The sequence below is a fragment of the Bufo gargarizans genome, chromosome 4 (genome assembly GCF_014858855.1).
Source record: "Bufo gargarizans isolate SCDJY-AF-19 chromosome 4, ASM1485885v1, whole genome shotgun sequence".
Classification (NCBI taxonomy): domain Eukaryota; kingdom Metazoa; phylum Chordata; class Amphibia; order Anura; family Bufonidae; genus Bufo; species Bufo gargarizans.
The window spans coordinates 462,758,551-462,784,765 of NC_058083.1; the positions used below are offsets into that span (position 1 = coordinate 462,758,551).

The 26,215-nt window shown below is 42.6% G+C and overlaps 1 protein-coding gene across 1 annotated transcript in view; it reads left to right on the plus strand.

Moving 5' to 3' along the window:
• Positions 1-26,215, plus strand: part of SNAP25 (synaptosome associated protein 25) — a 121,990-nt gene that overhangs the window by 10,905 nt on the left and 84,870 nt on the right. The window lies entirely within an intron of this gene.

The window sequence follows — 26,215 nt, forward strand, 5'->3', positions numbered from 1 at the left end:
AGAACAATGCCTGGCTTGCCATTGCTTTCCCAGGAGAAATTAGGTGTATGTTATGGCTCCCAAAAAAGGTCTTGTTCATGATGAAGGTAACATCTCTAAGTGAGAAGAGGCAGCAACTAGTTCAACCAGACTTTGTTGTTGGGAGGAATAAGACAAAGAAAATATTAGATAAATATTAGATAACGCACATACTATTTAGAGCAGAGAACCACAAATAACCATGGGGCCTCACTGAAACCCAATGACGAACCAAATTCTACCATGAACATATGAGATCTGGAAACGAAGAGGTTAAGATTATTACAGGGCCGTCATGGCCACACCTGTATAATGGAAGAGAGAAATCGACACTCCATCCTTCTGTCCTCCACAGTAATCCCTAGCTATCCCTCACCTTGGGACCTTCTCTAATACTGAAGATAGTCCCTCGAGCTGCTTGCCTCCATGATCACCATTGATTGTGAGTGAGACAGATTTAAGGCATATTCCATTGGGAGGACAGATGTAAGGCACAACACAGAGAGGGACCAGACAGGTATGAGGCATTTTCCATCGGGAGTATGAGACTGATGTAAGGCACAGACAGCTGGAGTAGACAGGTATAGGACACAACGGTGGGAGGGAGGAGATGGATGTAGGACACATACCAGTGGGAGGGAATAGAAAGATGTGAGGCAGATATCAGAGAGAGGGAGCAGACAGACAAAATGCACAACGGTTGTAGGGAGGGGACAGATACAGAAAACAAATACCATAGAATGGATGATAGTAAATTGCATCCTAATGTGAAAATAAACTGCATGGGGCTTAAGAACCAGTTTAGGACTTTGGTCCATTACGTTGAAAACCCAACTAGCTGTGACCATGGAGAAAGTGTATAATAGACAATCCCATCCGCCAGAGAAACTGCACAAATAGCATTTACCTTGGAGAGAGTGGAAGAAGATTCAGCTTAAATGGTCAGTCGATTCAGTGGAAGATCCTTCTGGATTACAAGCCTAGTGCAGAATTCAAAAAAATTGTGAGACATCTGTTAGATATACTAACTTAAGGCAATTGTCGGGAAGGAAGCGTTCCTTCCCGGCAATCGACTGCTCGCTAGTGGAGGAGTCTGCTGCTATTATATGTATCAATCTCCTCCACAGTATGGGGAGGAATGATCACAATGTCATCGCTTGTCCCCATTCTGATCACTGCTTACTGGCAACAGATTATGATTACACAGCTGGGTGGATCTAGACTCTCTGCTGCCTGAGGTAAAATATAAAATGCACGCCTCCCCCCCTTTCTGCCAAATTCTCAGCCGAACCTCATCCCTCTAGCCTTACTGTTAAAGGCATACTTGGAAAACATTACATATAGTGCTACAAAACATACTGTTAAATATAGCCAGATGAACGCTCCCACAAGGCCTTTGCTCTCCCCCTTCCCCCCCCCCCCCCTCTGCAATGGCAGTGCACCCCAGGTCGGCAAACAATAATTTTTAAGGGCTCATGCACACGACAATATGGCTTTTTCAGTGTTTTGCGGTCCGTTTTTCCGTTCCGTTTTTCCGTATGCCATATACAATATACAGTAATTACATAGAAAAAAATTGGGCTGGGCATAACATTTTCAATACATGGTTCAGCAAAAACGGAACAGATACGGAAGAGATACGGATGCATTTCCGTATGTGTTACATTTTTTTTGCGGACCCATTGACTTAAAAAGAGCCAAGCACCGTGATTTGAGGACAAGAATAGGACATATTCTATCTTTTCACGGTACGGAAATACTGAAACGGAATGCACACGGAGACACTTCAGTTTTTTTTGCTGACCCATTGAAATGAATGGTTCAGTATATGTACTGCATACTGAACTCAAAAAACGGCCAGTATACTGAACGCAAAAACGTTGTGTGCATGAGCCCTAAGCCTGCTGAAAGATTCCAATTGCCGTATGATGCAGATGGTGGATAGTCACCATTGCTACAGGTACAGTATATGCTTAGCCAAGGAAAGTGAATTGTCTTTTTTAGGGCTGTTTAAGCCTAGTTTCACACTAGCGCTAGAGATCCTGCAGGTTTGTTCTTTTAGCCAATTCTCAGCATACAGTATTTGCTGGAAAGTGGACGCTCCCTATTATAGTTAATGGGGCCAGACGGAGACGTACAAGCTTCCAGCAATGGTGAAATGCAAAGAGATCCAGCAGACTGTTTTGGCAGAAATCTAGCGCTAGTGAAAAACTAGCCTTAGGGCTCATGCACACGACCGTATGTATTTGGCGGTCCACAAAAAACGAATCTGCAAAAAAATACGGATGACGTCTGTGTGCATTCCGTATTTTGCGTAACGGAACAGCAGGCCTATCCTTGTCTATAATGTGGACAATAATAGGACATGTTTTTATTTTTTTGCGGAGCAGACATATGGAAACAGAATGCACACGGAGTAACTGCCGTTTTTTTTTTTTTTTTTTTTTGCGGACCCATTGAAATGAATGGTTCCACATACGGTATACAGGAGATGTTCATGTCCGTGTGTCGCTCAAGCGTAGAACAAACTGAACACTGACACATTATATTATAATGGACCAGTTAACATGTGCAGTTTTCCACATGGACCATAAGTCAATGCAGACATAATCGCAGCATTCGCCATCCAGCGTGTAATTTTCAGTGCAAGTCTCACTCGTCTAAGTGAATGGATGCACAATAAAAAGAACTGAACGCGCATGCCATCCGTGTGCGGTCCGTTTAAAAAGTTGTCCGTGTTTACCGGCCTGAACATGGATGAGTTTTAGATTTCTCGTCTGAAAGAGTCCTAAGGCTACCTGCCCACGTGCGAGGATTCTCGTGCGGAAAAAACCGCAGAGTAATACAGTCCCAGCAAATTGTATGAGATTAGACAAATCTCGTACACAATGAGGGACATTTATCAATGTCATCCCGCATTTACCCCACAATAGTGGAATAAGTCACAAGTTCGCCACGTGTGAGCAATAATTTGTGACTTTTTAAGCTTCCCACCACTTTTCTGAAGTGGCGAGAACAGGGTTAGGGCTTAGCGGGATAGGGTAGGGCTTAGAGCGGTCTGTTGAAAAATTGGCGGAATTTATAGCTGAAGTCTATGCCAGTCCCTAGCTGGCGTAAGCTTCAGTTTCCGGCGCATGGACTGGCAGAGATGCCTAATTTATTAAGAGGCGCAGAGGGACCAATACTGGCAGATGGGAACGCCAGTCTTGTTTAATGTCCCTCTTTGCTTTTTTAATCTGTGCAGAAATGTACCTGCCGTACAGATTTTGAAATCCACAGCACGTCAGGCGCAATTTTTGGTGCAGACTTCACCCTTTTCAATGGAAGGGTGAGATCTGCAGCAAAATCGCATCAAACCTGCAACAAAACTTACGGAATTTTGTGCGGAATTTCTGCTGGTCTACCCGCACCCATTGATCAGGTAGCCTAAGGGGACCTGCACACAATGCAGATTTGAATGCAGAAAATACGCAACAAACCCACACCAAAAAAGCACTATTTGACACAGATTTAGTGCGTTTTTTTGTGCAGTTTTTCAGCATTTTCTGTTTCGGATTTTCTAATAATAAGGGCTCATGCACACAAACGTATTTTCTTCCCTTGTGCTTCACAGCACGGCGCCCTCCGATGGATGCAGGAGGAAAGTGCAGTAATTTACCTACTGGCGGGCACAACTAAACTGCCACACCTTACCTGTTATTACCCTAAAAAAACAAGAACCACTGTATGGCTGTGTGTTACGGGGTAGCCTGCGGTGCAGCACAACAGTTTACAATCTTACAAAGCTCTACAGTATTCCCCCTCCCATAACTGGTCATGTAGCATGTGCCTGAGTATTCCTTCTGAGCAAAATGCCAACCTGGCTTGAGTTTGTGGGAATTATATCAGCTCTCCAATGTGAAATGTCACTTTACGTTATGGAGTCCTTGCAATGAACAGTATAACACTTGTGGCCTGACACAAACAGAGACCCTAACTAGCTAACTACATTCCTGGTCTCAGTCTCTAGGCGCCAATACTGTAATGAGGTGCGTGAATAATCTTACCGACCCTGCTCTGCATCCGCTGGTGACTCTGAACAGAACAAATGCCTCTCCAACAAGCATGCGGTCCCGCAGTGTATGTTGCTTTGCTCCTCAGCTCTCATCAGCGTTCCTGGAAGCAATCCTTGTTCCTCTGGACAGGATCAGGGTCTTGGACATGATCAGCTTCACTAAGCTGCAGCTCTGGTCACTGAGGGATGCTCTCACACCTGGATGCCATCGGATTCTCTGCTCACACAGTTCCTCAGTCTCAGCTTCCTCTAAGATGTCTGCTTTCTTTTCTTCTCCAGGCTCTGAAACTCCACCTCTCACGAATATGGAAATGTATGCAGCCTGTTAGCTGTGTTTTGGAAACAGCGGCATCTTGTGGCCAAACAGCAGAATGTCAGTCCAGATCATTTAATTTAATCTATACAAACAGTGTTCAGACAATGAGAGCTGTTTCCGCATCTCACACCTGATTTTGGCTTCAAAAACTGCTTCAGGAAACCTGACCGTGTGACTGTACCCCTAGAAACTAACTACTACAAGAGTATATTCACACATAGGAGATTTTTTGCAGTACTGCACAGTATGTACAAGGATTTCGGGTGAAGGGGTCAGTAATATCTGTAGTATATCTTAACAATGAGCAGGAATATGGAGCGTTCAGATCATGTTCATAAAAAATGCATTTTATTTCTGATATTGTACGGTTTGCAGATTTCATGTAGAAAACGTGCTGTGAGGGGAAAAAACTAAGCAATAATGAAATGCAGATCTCATGCAAATTGCTTGTCCTGACAACCTCCTAAAATCTATTTATAGGTTTAATTATGACAGTAAGCAATGGAAATGCAGGCAGCGCAGAAGGAAATTTGGGAGATTAGTCTTTAAACAATTCATACGTACCGTACACGTGCTGCAAAACGTATTACTGATTATACCGCGCTGCGGAATATATGCTGCTATATAAACATATACCTGACGGGCTCACCTCCAAGGAACTTCCGAGCCTTCGTAGCCAGTGATCGGAGCAGTTAGGGACCTGGACACATCAGATTTAAAGGGGGTTTCGAGTTTGCATCAGCATCCTTTAAAATAATACAATAATATAATTAGGGATGAGCGGATAAAACATACAAAGTCGATTCGCATAAAACTTTGTTTGAATACTGTACAGAGCGAGCGCTACGTACAGTATTAGAATGTATTGGCTCCGATGAGCCAAAGTTATTACTTCACGAAGTCTTGCGAAACTTCGCATAATAACTTCATAAATTGATTTCTACTGTAAAAAAAACATTTTCCGAACCCGGGTTCGGTTCCAAGGTGCCACTTGGATGTTTCATCCGAAGTCAATTTGCTCATCCCTAAATATAATCGCTCAAGAACTTCGCTGTAATTTGTAATGTATGTCTTTTACCTGTGGTCGCATGACCATGTCCATGCTGCTCTATCTTACTTCCTGTGATTTTATGTCCATGGGTGGGGCAGTGATAGGGGAGTGTCTATGTAACTAGCTGGTGGGAGGAGCTATAAACTAGCTGGCTGTTGTTAGGGGCAATGATAGGGGAGTGTCCATGTAGCTTGGTGGGAGGAGCTATAAACTAGCTGGATGCTAGGGGCAGTGATAGCCGAGTGTCTATGTAATTTGGTGGGAGGAGCTATAAACTAGCTGGGTGGTGTTAGGGGCAGTGATAGGGGAGTGTCTATGTAACTTGGTGGGAGGAGCTATAAACTAGCTGGGGTTGTTAGCGACAGTGATAGAAGAGTAAGTAACTGGATGGGCATTGTTTGGGGCAGTTCTGGAGCTGTGGCAGAGAAAGGAGAAGTGCATCATGGGTTTGGTTGGACATGGCAACAGGAAGTGCTACATACAGGATGTAAAACAGAGTGAGTTCTTTACATGGCAGCATAGCGGCTGCCTGAAACAGCTATTCACAAGGCTGCTGGGTGTTAGATACCCACTGAATTGATATTAATGACCTATAGGTCATCAGTATCTGTAGCCTGAACAACCTCTTTAACATGCAGGTTAATGTCGATATATCTGGTACACTATGACATTGGATGGGTTAATGTCAGAATCCCTGTTAGTCTAGGGTAATGAAGGGGTTGACGTCAGGATCTCTGATGATTGCAGGCCAAGAAGAGGCTAATGTCAGGATCCCTGGTGGTCTGGGGCAATGAAGTTGTTGGTGTCAGGATCCCTGGTGTGTTGATGTTAGAATCTCTTGCGATTTAAGGTAGTGGAAGAGGTTTATTTCAGAATCTGTGGTGGTCTGGGGCAGGAAAGTGGTTAATTTTAGGATCCTTGATCGAGGGACCCTAATCCCTGGTGGTCAAGAGCGATGAAGTGGTTAATGTCAGTATCCCTTATGGTCAAGGATGAACAATAAAGGGGTTGATGTCAAGATCCCTGGTGGTCTGGGACAGTGCAGTTTTAGTATCAGGATCCCTGGTGTGTTGATATTAGAATCCTTTGTGATTTAAGGCAGTGGAATTAGGGTTAATTTTAGTATCTCTGGTGGAGGGCAGTGAAGCGGTTAATATTTCATACCAGGGGTCCAGTGGGACACTCCCCCCTCTGAGCTCCTTTTGTCGAGTATCGGCATCATTCACTTGAATAAGGATGAGCTGCAATACCAGACACTGCCCATGAACAAAAGTGGCGCTCTTTAGGGGGGAAAAAAAGGAGACCCATGGTTCTAATCTTTGACAGTCCCTTTATCTTAAGGGTTATGGTAATATTTCTCCTCATATAAGTTACCGTATGGCAAAATATAATTATTAGTAAATAGAATCATTCATCCAATCCATTGTCAGCCTGGATTGGATTTAGCCTTATTATATGCTGCAGCAATTGGCTTGGTGGTCTGAGCTTTGCTGGCGTACATTATTATTATCAGTGGCCAAAACAAAATCCTGTCTAAGCCCAGAGATGTCAGGGCACATCATGTGTATGGAGGTCAGCAATTGTTTCTAAGGGGTGAAAAGTTTATATCTTGTATACAGAGGCTGTTGTGCGCGTCCTCACGTATCTGCAAAGCACAGTAAAAATGACATTTTATCTCCTCGCCTCCAGTCATTAACTGCATTACTGTTGTGTGGACTTATCCTGTGTGAGGTTACTTTCTACTTGGTTATGGTGCAGTTTGGTGACTACCGTATAACTATTTGATGGAAGGTCATTATGTCACATATCACCTCTTGGTCTGACCAGTAGCTACCAAATTTCAACTCAATCATAAACTTAAAGTGTAGCAATCATATATTTTTTTTATTTGCTAGTTTATTAGAGCTAGGCATGTATACCTGAGTTAGTCTGTCAATGATTGTCAAAAGATCTGTAATTACCTTATAATAATGTCCCCTGTTTATTAATGTCCCCTGTCCCTTTCCATTACTCCTTTAAAAGACCGTTGCTAGGGCTTGTCTGTCTTCCTTTTAGTATAAACAGAAGACAGAGGGGTGGTCCTTCACATTGCATGCCTGCATTAGGCTGCAGAGTGAGGAGGCGTGTCTCTCAGTAATCCAATCTGATTGGCTGGCAGGAAGCTGCTGGCTACAGCAAGTGTGTATGGGAAGTGAGGGAAGGCATTTATCATGTAGAGAAAGTTAATACAAGGCGCTTACTAATGTATTGTTATTATCCATATTGCTTCCTTTGCTGGCTGTGTTTATTTTTCCATCTCATTATACACTGCCCGTTTCAATGGTTACGACCACCCTGTAATCCAGCAGCGGTGGTCGTGCTTGCACACTATAGGAAAAAGCACCAGCCTATGTCCCGGCCACTAGAGAGGCTGGAACTTTTTTCTATAGTGTGCAAGCATGACCACCGCTGATGGATTACAGGGTAGTCGTAACCATGGAAACGAGCAGTGTATAATGGGACAGAAAAATAAACACAGCCAGCAAAGGAAGCAATATGGATAATAACAATACAACTGATCACTAAGTGAAAGGTATCATTACATTCAGCTGAGCTAGCCCTACAAAGCGTTGTGCCTGGTGTAACAGAGAATTTCCTGGTGACAAACTCCCTTTAAGAATTCTTCCATTAATCTTTCTCTGGCTGGGTTGACCAGAAGATTTGAGGAGACTATCATATCTTCCAAAATTCAGGGTAAGATATCCCATCAAAGTCCAAAATGATCCTTTGGTGGACTAAGGCTCTGACCCATCGTGGGCCACAAAGACAGACAACCATTTGGAGTTGACTTTGGTGCCAATCACTTGGCTCTAGGGTCTATTTCTTATCAGTTGATTCAAATACTGTAACTTGTTTCACGTTATTGACAACATATCCTATGTGTGCAACGATAATAGCAAAAATAACCATGCAGTTAAAGGTGAACACGAATATACGAAGCCTAAGAGATGGCCTTCACTCCCCTATACTGCTCTAAAGCTGTGATAGTACTGTATCCAAAACTATGGAATTTGGACAATATATTATTTATATATATATATATATATATATATATATATATTTATATGCAGTTGTGTTTAAAAAAAATAGCAGTCAGTCATCACTTACCTGATCAATCATTGTTTTTGGTAGAAATTATATTTCTACATGGCAAATAATTTACTAGCAGGTGTAGTAGAGTAATAAAAACCCAAAAGTCATGACATGCATGCTGCTGATTCTCTGTAATTCAATCACTTATTGAAAGGGGCATGTTCAAAAGAAGAATAGCCAAAATTGCAAGGACTACGTTTTTGTTTGTTTTTTCGCCATAGAGTTCCCTCCTAGGGGCTCTATACCAGAAAAAAACTGATCAGGCATATCCCCATGCATTCTGAATGGAGAGTAATCCGTTCAGGATGCATCAGGATGTCTTCAGTTCAGTCCTTTTGACTGATCAGGCAAAAGAGAAAACCGCAGCACGCTACAGTTTTATCTCCAACCCAAAAAACCGAAGACTTGCCTGAATGCCGGATCCAGGATTTTTTTCCATAGGAATGTATTAGTGCCGGATCCGTCCTTCCGGTCTGAAAAGGATCTTGATCAGTCTTACAAATGCCATCAGTTGGCATACGTTTTGACGGATCCGGCAGGCAGTTCCGGCGACGGAACTGCTTGCCGGATCACTCTGCCACAATTGTGAAAGTTCCCTCAGCCAACAATCAGTTCCAGGAAGATGAAAGAAGTTCTAAAGTTACCTGTGAGTACTGTTATAATTAGAAGACGCCTATGTGAAGCCAAGCTATCTGCAAGAAGCCCCCGCAAAGTCCCACTGCCAAAGAGCACATTGACTGGCCTAAACAGACATTTTGTGGACTGATGAAAGTAAGATTGTTCTTTTTGGGTCTAGTGGCCGGAGACAGTTTCTCAGATGACCCCCAAACACTGAATTCAAGCCACAGTACACTGTGAAGACAGTGAAGCATGGTGGCGCAAGCATTATGATATGGGGATGTTTCTCATACTAGGGTGTTGGGCCTATTTATCGCAGACCAGGGATTATGGATCAGTTTGAATACATCAGAATACTTGAAGAAGTCATGCTGCCTTATGCTGAAGAGGAAATGCCCTTGAAATGGGTGTTCCACCAAGACAACGACCCCAAACACACCAGTAAACGTGCAACATCTTGGTTCCAGACCAACAAGATTGACGTTATGGAGTGGTCAACCCAAACCCCAGATCTTAATCCAATAGAAAACTTGTGGGACGACATCAAAAATGCAGTTTCTGAGGCAAAACCAAGAAATAGAGAAGAAGTGTGGAATGTAGTCCAATCATCCTGGGCTGGAATACCTGTTCACAGGGGCCAGAAGGTGGTTGACTCCATGCAACACAGATGTCCAGCAGTTCTCAGAAACAGCGGTTATACAACTAAATATTAGTAAAGTGATTCAAAGGAAAGCAAAATCTTCACACATTACTGGTGATTTGTCCTGTGGGTACAATGGCAACAATGAAGATTGATAAAATGACAAGTGAATGTACACAAGTTTTGTATGGATAGAAGGTGGGCCCTCAGAACAATTTCCTCTGGTGGGCCGACAATACATCAGTCCACTTCTGGTGACGAGTAGTTTTAGGGTGTGAATTAGGGCTGCAGCTATCGACTATTTTTGTAATCAAGTATTCTACCGATTAATCCAACTATTAATCAAGCACTCTAATAACAAAAAACTAATTAAAAGAACGTTTTTCTTTATAAAAACTAATCAGCTTCCCCCCTTGCCATCAGCTCCGTTCCCCCCGTGCCATCAGGTTCCCCCCAGTGCCATCAGCTCCCCCCCCAGTGCCATCAGCTCCCCCCCCAGTGCCATCAGCTGCCCCCCCCACCAGTGCCATCAGCTGCCCCCCCCACCAGTGCCATCAGCTGCCCCCCCCCACCAGTGCCATCAGCTGCCCCCCCCACCAGTGCCATCAGCTGCCCCCCCCACCAGTGCCATCAGCTGCCCCCCCCACCAGTGCCATCAGCTGCCCCCCCCCAGTGCCATCAGTTGCCCCCCCAGTGCCATCATCTCCCTCTCCTAGCCGTGTCCCCAGTGACATAAAATACTTACCTCTCCTGTAGGGGTGGCGCTCCACAGCTCGTCCATCTTCTCCACGCGCTGCACACAGCGTCCTGGCGATGTGTCCAGATACAGTGCAGCACGGTGCGGGCTGGCGGGTCACCACGGAGCGGTGGGTAATAGCAAGTGCTTCACTTACGCTCCGTGGTCACATGACCCAAACGAATCTGCATCGAGGATTTTTTTTGTGTCGAGTTACACGATTTAATCGAGTAAGCGTTTCAGCCCTAGGTGTGATGTTACTTGTGCTTGTGAGATGCTGTCATCATGATGGAGCAGCTGCCTGGATAGCCATGGTAGTCCATACATCCAATTTTGCTCAAAGAAATTAAGGGAACACTTAGCATCACATTATAACCCCAAGTCAATAAACATCAATTATATCAATTTGTCCAGTTAGGAAGCATAAGCGACTGGTGCAAATGAAGTTGAGAACAGGAGCACTGGAGAGGCAACAGCAAGACAACCGCCAATAAGGGAATATGTCTGGCATTAGTCTTGCATTTTGCTTGTGTCCTTATCATTATTGGTAGCATGAGACGGTACCTGCAGCCGAATCCAGTTGCACAGGTAGTCCTGCTCCTTCGGGATACATTCATGCATGCCATCTCAAGATGATTTGCCGTATCTCCCAGCACAGCCTTGATGGCATGGAGACAATACCAGGAAACGGGTCATTGTGCTAGGAGAGCAGGGCCATAGAAGCGCATCAACTTGGCATCAGGACCAGTATCCATTCCTTTGTGTATTAAGGAACAGAGGGAACACTGCCAGAACCCTAGAAAATCACCTTCTTTGACGTACTGCTCTGCATGTTCCTAACCAGACTGTCAGAAACAGACTCCATGAGGGTAGCATGACCGCCCAATGTTCTGCGGTGGGACCTGAGCTCATCACCCAGCACCATGCTGCTCAATTGGCATTTACCAGAGAACACCAGTATTGACAGCTTTGACTTTGGCTCCCCGTTCTCCTCACAGATGAGAGCTACACTAAGCACATGTAACAGATGTGAACTAATCTGGAGACGATGTGATGATGCCTGCAACATCATCTAACCTGACCAGTTTGGTGATTGGTCAGTGATGGTCTGGGGAAGCATATGCTTAGAGGGTTGCACATGCCTCCACATGATAGCCAAAAGTACTCTGACTGCTTCTAGGTACTGGGATGATATCCTCAATTTCATTGTCAGACCTGACACTGGTGCAGTGGGCCATGGCTTCTAGTTGGTGCAGGACAATGTGTGGCCAAAATGTGTAGGCAGTTGCTGGATGATGCATTGATGCTATTGAGTAGGGATCGACCGATATTGATTTTTTTACAGCCGATACTCATAACCTGTGAACTTTCAGGCCGATAACATACCGATATTCTGTGCATTTTTTTATTTATTTTTTCTGTTACAGCGTTTTTAGATTGGACTTTTCGGACATGGCGTTATGTGATATGTTTATTTATTTATTGTTTATATATTTTATATGTAAAATTGGGAAAGGGGGTGATTTATACTTAATATGCACTGCGCCACCAATGTTTTTAATACTGGGGAGGGCGCAGTGTGCCCCCAATGATAATTGACGTTTAATACAGGAGGCGGGTGTGTCGGCGCAGAATTACATAGCCAGCACCCTGCCTCTGACAGGGAGCTGCGATCCGCGGCAGTAGTTAACCCCTCAGGTGCAGCACCTGAGGAGTTAACTGCTGCTGATCGCAGCTTCCTGTCATATAGGCTGGGCACCGCCTCCTGTATTTGTATTAGACGTTAATTATCATTGGTGGCGCAGCACAGGGGAGAGGGAGAGAGTGACTCCTTCTCCCCTGTGCTGCTGAGGGAATATGAGCGCGCTGACAGCAGCACGCTCGTGTTCTGTGATCGCGCGCTGGACGCGTTATCAGGAAGGTTAGATGCCGATACCAATCACTTTAAAAATCGTGAATATTGGCCGATAATATCGGTAACCGATAATCGGTCGATCCCTACTATTGAGAACCTCTGGGACATTCTGTGTCGGTACATCGGACGCTGCCAAGTAACACCAAAGACTGTCCAGTAGCTTACTGATCAAGGTCTGGGAGAAGATCCTCCAGGACACCCTCCGCTTTCCAGATGTTGTTAGGAGTGCAAACAGGCATGTGGGGGGCCTTAAATACTATGGAGTCACATTATGAGTTGCTGTGAATTTAGGCAAAGTGGATCCGCCTGTGCTTTGAATGTTTTTACTTTGATTTTCGGAGTGATTTTGAATCCAGCCTTCAGTTGGTTGATGATTTCGGTTTCCATTGACCATTGATAAGTCATCTTATTTTCAACGTATTACACGTTCATCGAGATCTGACGTGTGAGTTAAGTGTTACCTTAATTTTTTGAGCACTTTATATTACTCAATTTTTACTCCATTATCCTTTCGCTTTGTTTTACGTTTTCTCCATATTTTTTCTTTTTTTCATAATGTAAAGCACAGGAATAATACGCCACTGCATAACTACACAATAGTAGTAATGCCCCATGTGGTGGCTGTGTAGGTTGTATCCATGTGACTTTTTTACCTCACATTGCCATTTTATATTCATTTTAACAACGAGTACTTAGAAATCTGTCATTTTAATGGGCATAATTCCAGTACAATTTGGCCTTTGTTTAGATTGAACAATAATGAACACGACTTGCACAGTAGAAGATTTAACCTTTTAGCTGCTGATATAACATTGGAGATGTCTCTGTAATGTACGGTAACGATTGAAAAGGCTGTTTTGTCCACTTCTTTTCACTAAAACGTGAAGAATTAGGAACTATCTTGAGATCTACACACTGACTGGTCCAAGTCGTTCTCATCTTATGAATAGTTGACAGAATTCACAGAAAATGCTGATTTGTCACTGAAGTAGACTAGAAATGACCCCCTCTTGGTCCATTCATTAACCTTCAGTTTTGTGTTTTTTGCATCATTTATGCCAGCGGATGATGGGTCTAGTAGTATCCTCCAGGCAGTTCTCTTTGTTGAACATGAACCGACCGTTATGTACAGAATGTAGAGTTTGTGAAAATGAGTATGGTGCAGTTCTTCCTATACTTCCAGTTGTGTTTAACCCCTTAAAGACCAGGGCTATTTGCATTTTTTCATTTTTTCTATTTCCTCCTCACATTCCAATAGCCATTACTTTTTATTTTTCCGTTCACATAATCATATGTCATATTTTCGACTTTTTGATCACTTTTTTATTCAATTTTTTTTTGGGGGGGGCGACAAGATGACAAAAAATGGCGAATCATGTGTTTTTCATTTGTTTTTATATTTTAATAGTTCAGACATTTTCGGATGCGGCCATACCTAATGTTTGTTTTTCCATTGTTTATATATTTTTATAGGTAAAATTGGGAAAGGGGTGTGCTTTCAACTTGTAATATTTTGGTTTTGTGTTTTTTTTTTTTTTTACTCTTTATTTATTAACTATTAGCCCCCTTAGTGGGCTAGAACCTGTGATCTTTGGATCCCTTGTCCTATATACCCTAATAGAGATCTATTAGGGTGAATAAGATGTTATGGTCTCCATTCTGAGCTATGTCTCTTCAGCAGGGAGCTTACCATGGCAGGCCTGGAAGGTTTCAGCAGCGTCCAGGCTGCCATGGTAACCGATCGGAGCCCCGCGATTTCACTGTGGGGGCTCCAATCGGAAGGCAGAGGGAGCCACATCCCTCTGTCTCTGCAGATGCCGCGATCAACGCTGATCTGTTAGATTTGATTTTCACCACTGCATACACGGTGGTGTAGTATATGGCCAACAACCCCCTCCTACACCCATGACATATACATATTATATAGGAAAATAATTTAAGATTAGTTTCTGTTGACTAACGTTAATGGTATAATGGAGGACAGGCTTTCATTGTCTTGTCAGTAGTGCTCTAACCACTGGGACCCCCATCAGTATTAGTCTCTGATTTACCCTTCAAATAATATTAATCTTTAAAATACCAGAGTTTTCTGGAAGTAAATTGGTGGGGGATCGGATGTCTGGCACCACCACAGATCAGCAGCCGTTTTACGGGCTAGGGCAGCGCTAAAGTCCGCCCATCAGTGTCGGTGATGTCACCGAACTCACTGCTGGGCGGAAGCCTCTATCTGGCAGCCCCATGGAGAGCCTGGTTTGTCACCGGAACTCCAGGAAATGCCTTTGCCCTGCGTGATTTAGCGCAGGGCAAATGAGAGCATCAGAGCACAAACTGCTCCGATGCTCAAGTCAGGGGGGCTGCCTGGGTGAAAATGGGGATATGTCCGGGTTCAGCTCTGAACCCAGACAACACCTTTAAGAGACATGCACCTCTTAATAATTGTGGAGCATCTTACGCCAGCACTGGAATAATTAAGACCAGTGTGTATAACTCTGGTCTTAATAAATGTCCCCCATATTGTGGTGTAATTTGGTCTGTATATGGATTCATCCAGCTTTACAAACTTTTTATCTGAAGCTTACTATGGTATTATACTGTGTTTTTAATATTACTTATATCGTACTCAACATAATGTATTTTTATCCCTTGAGTTATGTCATTAGCCCGGGAAATATAATTATTGTATCCCATACTTACAGCTAATTAAAATGTGTGTGCTGCTACAGTTGTCTGACAACTTTATTTCTATTTCTGTAAATTAACAATTAATGAGTGTAATTAAGATTTAGCACCTATATTACACATACAGTACAAGGAAACTGTCGTACTGTGTCCAAAATGGAACTGTGCCTCTTGGGCCATTTTATATTCTCAACTTTCATTACCTACTTAAAGTGGTTCTGTCATCAAATATGTTTCTCACCTGAGACAAGTGCACTTGACAGTTGATCATCATGGTCCTGATCCCGTTCCTGGGTTCTTGAGAAAATAGTTGTTTAATATGCAAATGAGTCCCCAGGAGCAATGAGGGCGGTGCCATTGTACCTTGTTGCTCCCAGAGGCTTTCTCCCTTTTCCATTTAGAGACATTAACAAAAGCTCAACATGGCAGATTAATTTTTGTCATGTTGAGTATTGGTGGAGATGTTGTTATAAACCTATTCGCTGATATAGACTACTAAGACACACTGACGAAGAAGACAAAAAGAAGGCCGCGTATTTCGGGGTATCCGCGTGCCCAGAATGTTCCTTTGAGATCCTTGGCCTGACGCCTAAACTCAGATGGATCAGTACAGTTGCGCCTCAATCTCAGATATTGTCCGATAGGTATGCCGCGTTAGGTATGCCGCCAGAGATGTGGGGTGATTGCTTTCCCACCTTAGTAATGAGTTTGTCGCGGTCGGTTTACGGTAAATAGTAGTGTCCAGTCCCCCTAGATCATTTTTCAAGATCAGAATATCAAGGAAAGGTAAGTTATACCTCATGATCACCGAGGTGAAGTGTAAGTTGATCCTGTTCACATTAAGTTTTACCACAAAGTCATCAAACTCCCTCTCTGTCCTGCTCCAGAGGACAGAAATGTAATCTATGAAGTGGGACCAGAGTACTACATTGGTAAGTCCTTCGAGGGGGGTCTCCCCAAAAACAACTGTCTCCTCCCACCAGCCCAGGAGTTAATTAGCATACAATGGTGCACATAAGCTTCCCATCGCAGTACCCCTAAACTGGTGGAAGAACATTCTGTCAAAGAGGAAGAAGTTTCTGGTGAGGATGTATCTTAAAAGTTCCAACACAAACGCATTAAGGGGCATAAATTATTGTCCTTTGGCCCTCAGAAAATATGCGAAGCCTGTCTATGCGAAGCCTGGAATCTATGAGTAGAGGGCTTCCACATCTATTGAGGCAAGAAACCAATCAGGTTCAATGGAGATACCCTCAAGTTTTGTCAGGAGATCCCCAGTGTCCGTAATATAGGAGGAAAGACTCTGTACGAAAGGACGTAAGATTTTATCAACATAAATGCCACAGTTCTGCGACAGGCTGCCTACCCCTGAAACGATAGGGCGACCCCTCAGTGAAGTGGTGCCCTTATGGACCTTGGGGAGGCAGTAAAAAGTTGCATTAACTGGTAGAAAAAAAATCTAATTCGTCCTCACTAATTAGATGGTCCTTTTTCGCCTTTAAGAGAATATCTCTAAGTTCCTTCTGATATTGTCGAGTGGGGTCGGTAGTCAGTGTCTCATACCCCCCCTTGTCTGGCAGTATGTCCAGACACATCTCTTTATAATTAGACATCTCCATCAAGACAATGTTGCCCCCCTTATCGGAGGGCTTAATTGTGATGGATTTGTCAATCTCAAGTGTTTTAATTGCTCTGCGTTCCTCTGCTCTGCAATTAAACCTTCTAGGAGTGGAGTTCAATGTTACCAGATCTGATGTTACCTGTTTAACAAAGACATCCACACATGAAAAATCGCCCTGGGGGGGGGGCATTTTCTGACTTTAGTTTTTTTAAATCGTAAATGGTCCCTCCCCCTCGATGTTAGAAGATGTCTTATCTAAGCTATACAGTAATTTCACATCCTTAAGGATCTCCACCGGTATCCCCAATTCGGGGCTCTCCTTCTTTTTGTTGGCTTTGAAATGCTTATGCCAGCGTAATTTATGGGCAAACAGGTGGAGGTCCTTAGTCCATTCAAAAATGTCAAACCTACACGTCGGGACAAATGAAAGACCCCGTCTTAGTACCTTGTCCTCTGTTACTGTCAAATTACGTGTAGATAAGTTAATCACCAGTTTCTCTTCAGTGGTAGCTATTGTGTTGGTGGTGACTGTGTATTCTGATTGTGTAAAGGGTAATTTATCCCTTGTTAAAAAAAATGGGAATGGGTGTAACGACCACCCCTTCTTCCAGGTCTAGAGGATCCTCTTCCCCTACCTTTTGGTTTGGATTGTTTATCCTTATCGTAATTCGAGGCTTCCGTTTCTGTTGAGGAGAGGTCTGATTTTTTATTTTTTTTTTGTCTTTTGTTTGGTCAGGGTTATTAATGAATAAGTATGCCCTATTCTCCTTAAAATCCTGAAGGTCTTTCGCAAATAATCTGTGTTTTCATTCTTTTAAATGGTATTGGAACCGTTCAATGGTGTTCTCCAAGTGCTTTTTTTTGCTACTGACTTCCGGTATCTAGTGTCTAGGCTTTATTGCTCACCGTTCTCTGACTGTACCTCTGCAACATTTACACACTGACTCCAGGATTTGGGTAACCGGGGCACCCGCGATTGGTGAACGATTCCAGTACCCCACTTCGCTATACCGGGGGGTGAGAGAGAACCTGTCAGGAGCAAGGTCTCAGAAAAACCCGACTGATTGCCTTATCCTACCATGAGTCATGTGTATACCTAGCCGTCTCTACTGGTAAGAGATATTTGTAATCGCTGGTGCTACTCCATCTTAATTTAGCACTATATTCATATATGTTGCGAAGTTTAAGAATAGTAGGCGTCTTTGTGTCCTGGGGCCTGTGCTTAAGAGGGAAATGCGTTATTGATTTTCCCATTTTTTGTGGATTTATAGTAAAAGTTAAGTTTTATTAATACTACTGCCTCTTTATAATTTGAGTTGTGGGTATAGCGGTAGTCTGTGTAGACCACATTTGGTCTCACAGATGGGACAATTTTTATTTTTATTTTTGTATATATTTGTAATTCGGACAAAAGAGGAAATGGATGTGTATTTTTTCTCATGCTCTCAGCACGGTCTTACCTGAAATGTATTACTGTCTAATAACTGGGAATAAATATGGTCTGACCAATGAAAGGCCTGGTCGTATTACTGGATATAAACAATGTGGTTTGGCAACTAAGAGGTCTGGTCTTATTACTGGGTATAATAAATAGGGTCTGGCAACTGAGGGGCCGGGTTTTATTACTGGGTATAATCAATGTGGTCTGGCAACTGAGGGGCCTGGTCTTATTACTGAGTATAAGCAATGTGGCCTGACAACTGAGGGGTCTGGTCTTATTACTGGGTATAAGCAGTGTGGTCTGGGAACTGAGGGACCTGCCACCAAAACCTGAGAACTCAACCCTTTGAAGCAATGTAGTGTGAGACCGCCATTTTAACACTTTGGGGGTTGTTGAAAGAGGTAAGAGCGATGATGTCTCTAGGCTCCTAAAAACAGAGATCACAGGCTTCAGACTATATGGATATTTGGAGGGTGACCCAGAAATTCCTATGTCCATGCGTCTAATTACAGCATGTGTGCTTGGACAGGGATGGTATATATGAGTAAGCCATGTATTAGCATCAATGTCATTACCACTGGAGTCTATAGTTGTGTAAAAGGCCGTTGGCCTTTCAGTGGCATTTGTAGTTGAGACCCTACATGCAGACAGACCAGATTTATAACAAAGTCTACACTGATTCTATCGATTATGATGGACAAGGTATCAGACGATTCTCTGGTGGGCCCAGGTTTGATTCAGTCATTGGCCACTAAGGTTTACCAGAAGACAATTCTATTTGTAGCTGACTGTGGAGCCAACCACGGCAACTAGGGTCTATTTATGATGGGTTGATTCACATGTATAACCTATTACATCTCACTGATGATATGTCCTGTGTGTACAATGATTATTACAAAGATTATGATTAAATCAATAGTGGATACGTGCGTGCTGTGTACAGATGGGGGGGGTGACCCTCAAAATCATTTCCTTTGGTGGGGTGGAGATACACCAGTCCGATTTTGCAGTTTCATTCAGGCATGACAGTTCATTTACAAAAAAAAATCTATGTGTCCATATACCTCTAATATTTTCTTAAAATCTATTCAGTATAGTTATTGTAGTCTGTGTTGTCTGCACAAATGATCTTTGATAAGGAATATACAAGGTTAAGGTAATGTGATATGGTATGCTCCATCTACCGTTTAAGTGGCATCTGTTACACCATATGGCATATTAAATGGAGGAGATGTGTTAAGGATGACAGCTATGTACACTTGTCAGGCCATTACCCAAAATTTGAATATTAAGCTTTATTTACTCTATACATAACCTATAAAGTCCCCGCAGTAATTGGTGTACTAACTGATCACCTGTCTGATCGGCGGGGCTCCGAAACCCTGAAACACCCCCCCCCCCGATCAGCTGTTCAGGCGCAGCTCCGTCGCTGGAAGTCGGCGCCAAAACTCCACAATGCCGTCAACCTGGTAGTAGAGGGAGCCTGTTACTACAGCAATGTTTTCATTGAGTTCAATACGTCAATAAAAAATAATTTATTGAGAAAAACCATTTTAAGCCTTTAGACCCCACAGCTGTGTTGTACTTTTTAGGGAAGTCCAGCAATGTTTTTTCCAAGAAGAGATTTAAAAAAAACAAAAAAAAAACAATGCAGTTAAAAAACCAACCTAGCAAAATATGTCTCAAATAACGTGTCTTGTTTTTTGTTTTGTTTTTGTCAGTGATTAAGATTTCTGGCTCTAGTGTCGATATACTCCTTAGATCCATCTGTCAAGAAATGTAAAATTAAAATCCGCTCAGGGATACATAGGTTGTTTGTTTCATTTTGAATCTGAGCCCTTGAGCCTTCTTGCACCCTAGGCAGATGTATGTTCTTTCACATCTTCAATTTCCATCAAGATAATATATTTACAGCATACTTTAATATGCCTTCAAGGGTGACTGCATAAAACCTTCATGATTCATCACAATTCTGCCAATTTTGTAAGAATTTCTGTTCTGCTGGAATGACATGTAGTTGTTGATGCAATAGGTTTACCCAGCTCATGGTATATCAGTAGTAATAGGTCATAGCAGTCGGACTTGTATTTTTTTTTTATTGTTTGGTGAGGTTTCCCTAGTCATTCAACTGGGTTTCTCAATTAGAATTGATGACTAGCGAAACATGTTAAAAAAAAAAAAAAAAAAAAAGCCGGGCCAGTTGCTCTGACTTATAACTGCTAATATTGTTTTTGATGCCATTTTTGTTAAACCAGAGCCAAAATTGGATTCCTTTTGAATTCAGTTTGACTCAAAAAAATGCACAAAAAACTGCTGCAAAATGAATGTGTGATTCCAGCTGTCGGCTGCTTTTTTGGAATGGTTGTTAGATAGCTTGTGTCGCCACCACTGCAGGTCCCAAGGAGGTGGTCACTCAACTTTCTGAGACCTCTGAACACATTTGCTTAGTTATGCAATCTACACTTGTGTTTTGTTGAATAACTAGAGAGACATGTGCATTGGGAAGTGAGCCGAGAGCCCCTCTGGAAACAATGATTACACAACTTTCCCCAAAACAGCTGTATAGAATAAAGATTTTGCACAAGAAAAAGGACAGGATTAGGGTACGTTCACACGGGACATAAAATACAGCAGTAAAAAAACTCATGACTTACATTTGGTTGTTGCTGTGGAAGTGTCTGTGGATTTTACCCTCTCCATTGCAAAATGGAGAACTCATGCATAAATTGACATGCTGCAGATTTCATGCCTTGATGCAGCAGTTAGGTCCATTCATCTGAATAGGGCTGGCAGAAATCTATGTGCTTGCTGCGAAAATAATCTTATTCAGATGAATGGAACTGATTTTTCTGCCACACATGCAGGCACTCGGAGGTTGATGGAGGCACTGGGGTAAAACAAACTGGTGGGTGCTCCCTTCCCACTCCTGTAATCTACTTAGCCTATAGCAGCCACATATGGGGGAGGTGACCATGCGTTGCACCTGGCTCTCTCCTCTGAAGTCTATAGGTTTTGCTGACAGCCAAGCTGGAGAGTCCCCTAGACTTCAAAGAGAAAGCCCCATCCTAGATCATGCCTCCCAAGTGTCCGCCTTTTGGAGGGACAGTCCCTCTTTTTGACCCAAGTCGCTCTGTCCCTCTTTGATCCTTAAATCCTTTTTGACCTGGGAAATGAATGCATAGATGTGCATTAATAAATTTACTAAATTTCTCCTTACTAAACTATTTGTATGGTTTCAGTATATTATGCCATAACTTCATTATTTGGACCTTAAAATATCTATAATCCTATAATTTATATGCTAATATTTAAACGAAGCGCAAGAAAAAAAAATTGTCCCAGGGGCTCTACATGCTGCAAAAAAATAAAGGGACTTATACTCACATAACCGAACCCCAGTTGCTGCAGTTCTGATGCTTTGAGTGGCACAAGAGGTGTGGCCTAGTATGAAAAAAATTGGGTGGCGAGGCACATTATCCCTCTTTGTGATTTTCAAAATTTTGGAGGTATGAGATAGATAGATAAATAGACAACACCTGAGGATCTGACACTTTGATACAGTGTAAAGTAGTCAGTGTACAGCTTGTATAATGGTGTAAATTTGGCGTGCCTCAAAATAACTTAACACACAACCATTAATGTCTAAACCGCTGGCAACATAAGTGTGTACACCCCTAAGTGAAAAATAGCCAAATTGTGCCCAAAGTGTCAGTATTTTGTGTGGCCACCATTATTTTCCAGCACTGCCTTAACTCTCTTGGGCATGGAGTTCACTAGAGCTTCACAGGTTGCCACTGGAATCCTCTTCCACTCCTCCATGACTACATCATCAACACTCTCACCACCATGCTTGACTGTAGGAAAGACACATTTATCTTTGTACAACTCACCTAGTGGCCTCCATACACGCTTGGCACCATCTGAACCAAATAAGTTTATCTTGGTGTCATCAGACCACAGGACATGCTTCCAGTAATCCATGTCCTTAATCTGCTTGTCTTCGGCAAACTGTTTGCAGGCTTTCTTGTGCATCATCTTTAGAAGAGGCTTCCTTCTGGGATGACAGCCATGCAGACCAACTTGATGCAGTGTGCGGCATATGGTGTGAGCACTGACAGGCTGACCCCCCACCCCTTTAACCTCTGCAGCAATGCTGGCAGCACTCATACATCTATTTTGAAAAGACAACCTCTGGATATGATGCTGAGCCTGTGCACTCAACTTCTTTGGTCGACCATGGCGAGGCCTGTTCTTAGTGGAACCTGTCTTGTAAAACCGCTGTATTGACTTGTCCACCATGCCACAGCTCAGTTTCAGGGTGTTGGCAATCTTCTTATAGCCTGGGCCAATTTTATATAGAGCAACAAATCTTTTTTTCAGATCCTCAGAGAGTTCTTTGCCATGAGGTGCCATGCTGACCTTCCAGTGACCAGTATGAGAGAGTGTGAGAGGGATAACACCAAATTTAACACACTTGCTCCCCATTCACACCTGAGACCTTATAACACTAACAAGTCACATGACACTGCAGAGGTAAAATGGCTAATTGGGCACAATTTGGCCATTTTCACTTAGGGGTGTACACACTTATGTTGCCAGTGGTTTAGACATTAATGGCTGTGTGTTGAGTTATTTTAAACGAAACACCACATTTTCACTGTTATACAAGCTGTACACCGACTACTTTGCATTGTATCAAAGTGTCAGATCTCCAGAATTGTCCCATGAAAAGATAGAATAAAATATTTACAAAAATGTGAGGGGTGTACTCACTTTTGTGACATACTGTAAGATCATAGATTAGATAGATAGATAGATAGATAGATACTATAGATAGATATATCATAGATTAGATAGATCATAGATAGATCATAAACAGATAGGTAGATAGATTTTTATTTCAGATTGGTGGCTCAGTCATCGTTGCAGAATGCTTCAGTGAAGTAAATGGACCAGGGCACGACCCAGTTTAGATTTAGAAATAGGTTAATTGGCAGCAGTAATCCACTGTCACTATCATCACTAGGCACTGTGAGCCCGAGCATTTCCTTCCTTCAAAGACTGTCAAGCAAGAAGGATTTCACAGGGTTTGCGTTAATCTGCAGATCATGTGACCACCCAAGCGTAACGCTTATAATATCATCCAGTGGGTCACATGCCGGAGTCATTTAGCTGATTGGTCAGCATGAAGTCTCCTGTATTAGTGTTCAGATAAACCCTCCGCTTCCATTCTGCTTAATCTTTGCCATGCTTTATAGTACTCTGAACTGCTCAGCTAAAATAAATCATCAATGGCAGCTTATCCCTCTAAATCAGCCGTGGATCTGCTGCTCCCAAGTGACATATATCACCGTTAGTACTGAAGCAATGTGTGTGCCATGTGCAGGACTTCAGCTCTGCCATAAAAGATGTCCCCGGTGATCAAACAAAATGTTTTTAGTTGATTAATCGGGACCTGAGATTTTAAAATGACTTCTAATTGTAAGGATTCTATCAGCTCCATATAACCTCAGGGTTGTATAAGACATTATATGGTCTATAGGTGCCCATAGACTTTCAGCGGTTCTACTGCATCACTGTATGCCTTGATGATCAAAAATCTTGACATGTTCCAATTGTGGCGTGGCTTCTACAGTCAGGTCCATAAATATTGGGACATCGACACAATTCTAACATTTTTGGCTCTATACACCACTATGGATTTGAAATGAAACACAACAAGATGTGCTTTAACTGCAGACTGTCAGCTTTAATTTAAGGGCATTTACATCCAAATCGGGTGAACGGTGTAGGAATTACAACAGTTTGCATATGTGCCTCCCACTCGTTAAGGGACCAAAAGTAATGGGACAATTGGCTTCTCAGCTGGAACAGCTGTGTGATATTGCCAATTGTTGCCAGGTGTGTGATATTCCCTCATTATTCCAATTACAATGAGCAGATAAAAGGTCCAGAGTTCATTTAAAGTGTGCTATTTGCATTTGGAATCTATTGCTGTCAGCCCTCAAGATGAGATCCAAAGAGATCACTATCAGTGCAGTAAGCCATCATTAGGCTGAAAAAAACAAAACATCAGAGAGATAGCAAAAACATTAGGCGTGGCCAAAACAACTGTTTGGAACATTCTTAAAAAGAAGAAATGCAACAGGTGAGCTCAGCAACACCAAAAGACCCGTAAGACCATGGTGGATGACCGAAGAATTCTTTCCCTAGTGAAGAAAACACCCTTCACAACAGTTCGCCAGATCAAGAACACTCTCCAGGAGGTAGGTGTATGTGTGTCAAAGTCAACAATCAAGAGAAGACTTCACCAGAGTGAATACAGAGGGTTCACCACAAGATGTAAACCATTGGTGAGCCTCAAAAACAGGAAGGCCAGATTAGAGTTTGCCAAACGACATCTAAAAAAGACTTCAATGTTCTGGAACAACATTCTATGGACAGATGAGACCAAGATCAACTTGTACCAGAGTGATGGGAAGAGAAGAGTATGGAGAAGGAAAGGAACTGCTCATGATCCTAAGCATACCACCTCAGCAGTAAAGCATGGTGGTGGTAGTGTCATGGCGTGGGCATGTATGGCTGCCAATGGAACTGGTTCTCTTGTATTTATTGATGATGTGACTGCTGACAGCAGCAGGATGAATTCTGAAGTGTTTCGGGCAATATCTGCTAATATTCAGCCAAATGCTTCAGAACTCATTGGACGGCGCTTCACAGTGCAGATGGACAATGACACAAAGCATACTGCAAAAGCACCCAAAGAGTTTTTTAAGGGAAAGAAGTGGAATGTTATGCAATAACCAAGTCAATCACCTGGCCTGAATCCGATTGAGCATGCATTTCACTTGCTGAAGACAAAACTGATGGGAAAATGCCCCAAGAACAAGCAGGAACTGAAGACAGTTGCAGTAGAGGCCTGGCAGAGCATCACCAGGGATGAAACCTAGCGTCTGGTGATGTCTATGCGTTCCAGACTTCAGGCTGTAATTGACTGCAAAGGATTTTCAAACAAGTATTAAAAAGTGAAAGTTTGATTTATGATTATTATTCTGTCCCATTACTTTTTGTCCCTTAACAAGTGGGAGGCACATATGAAAACTGTTGTAATTCCTACACCGTTCACCTGATTTGGATGTAAATACCCTCAAATTAAAGCTGACAGTCTACAGTTAAAGCACATCTTGTTCGTTTCATTTTAAATCCATTGTGGTGGTGTATAGAGCCAAAAATGTTAGAATTGTGTTAATGTCCCAATATTTATGGGCCTGACCGTATGTCTGAATACCTCCATAACTTGGCAGCACCATAAGGTGGCACATGGAGTGCCTGTGGATTTACAATATGAAAGTGCAGCTCAAAAATATGAAACCATCTGCCACTGCACCTCTGTGCAAATATTTCTCAGAAAACATTTGAAAAACATAACATTTCATTCAACATTAAATTATATAAACAACACATTATAGCAGGGGTATAGCTGTAGGGGGTGTAGAGGTAGCCTAAAGGGGCCCTAAGACCCTTGTGCCACATTAGAAGACACTGGTATTAGGTCAAGAATTTAGCAGTGAGGGAAGAGGGGCCCAAGCTGAACTCTTGCACCAGGGCCCATGAGCCTTTAGCTACGCCCCTGCATTAAGGCAAAAAGACATCAAACCCAAAATGCTAAATGCTAAATTTAAAGCCCAAATCTAGATTAGAACAGCCTAGAAAATCCACTTTTTTGACAGAATGTGTATATGAAGCAAAATACAAAAGGAAACGTGATACTGCCAGTCAGGAGTTCATGGCAAGGCTCTAGAATCAGAAGAAAAACAATATTCAGAAGCCATGGTTGGTCACCTCTGCTACGCCCAAGAGGATCCTGATCTATTACAATTGTTTAATAAATTGATTAAAGGCTATGGACACCTTCAGGGGCAATCTTTTATATATTTTTTTTTAGTTGGTCTTAGTCTATTTGCTAGCTGTCACTTTCAGGTTTTTTTTTTTTA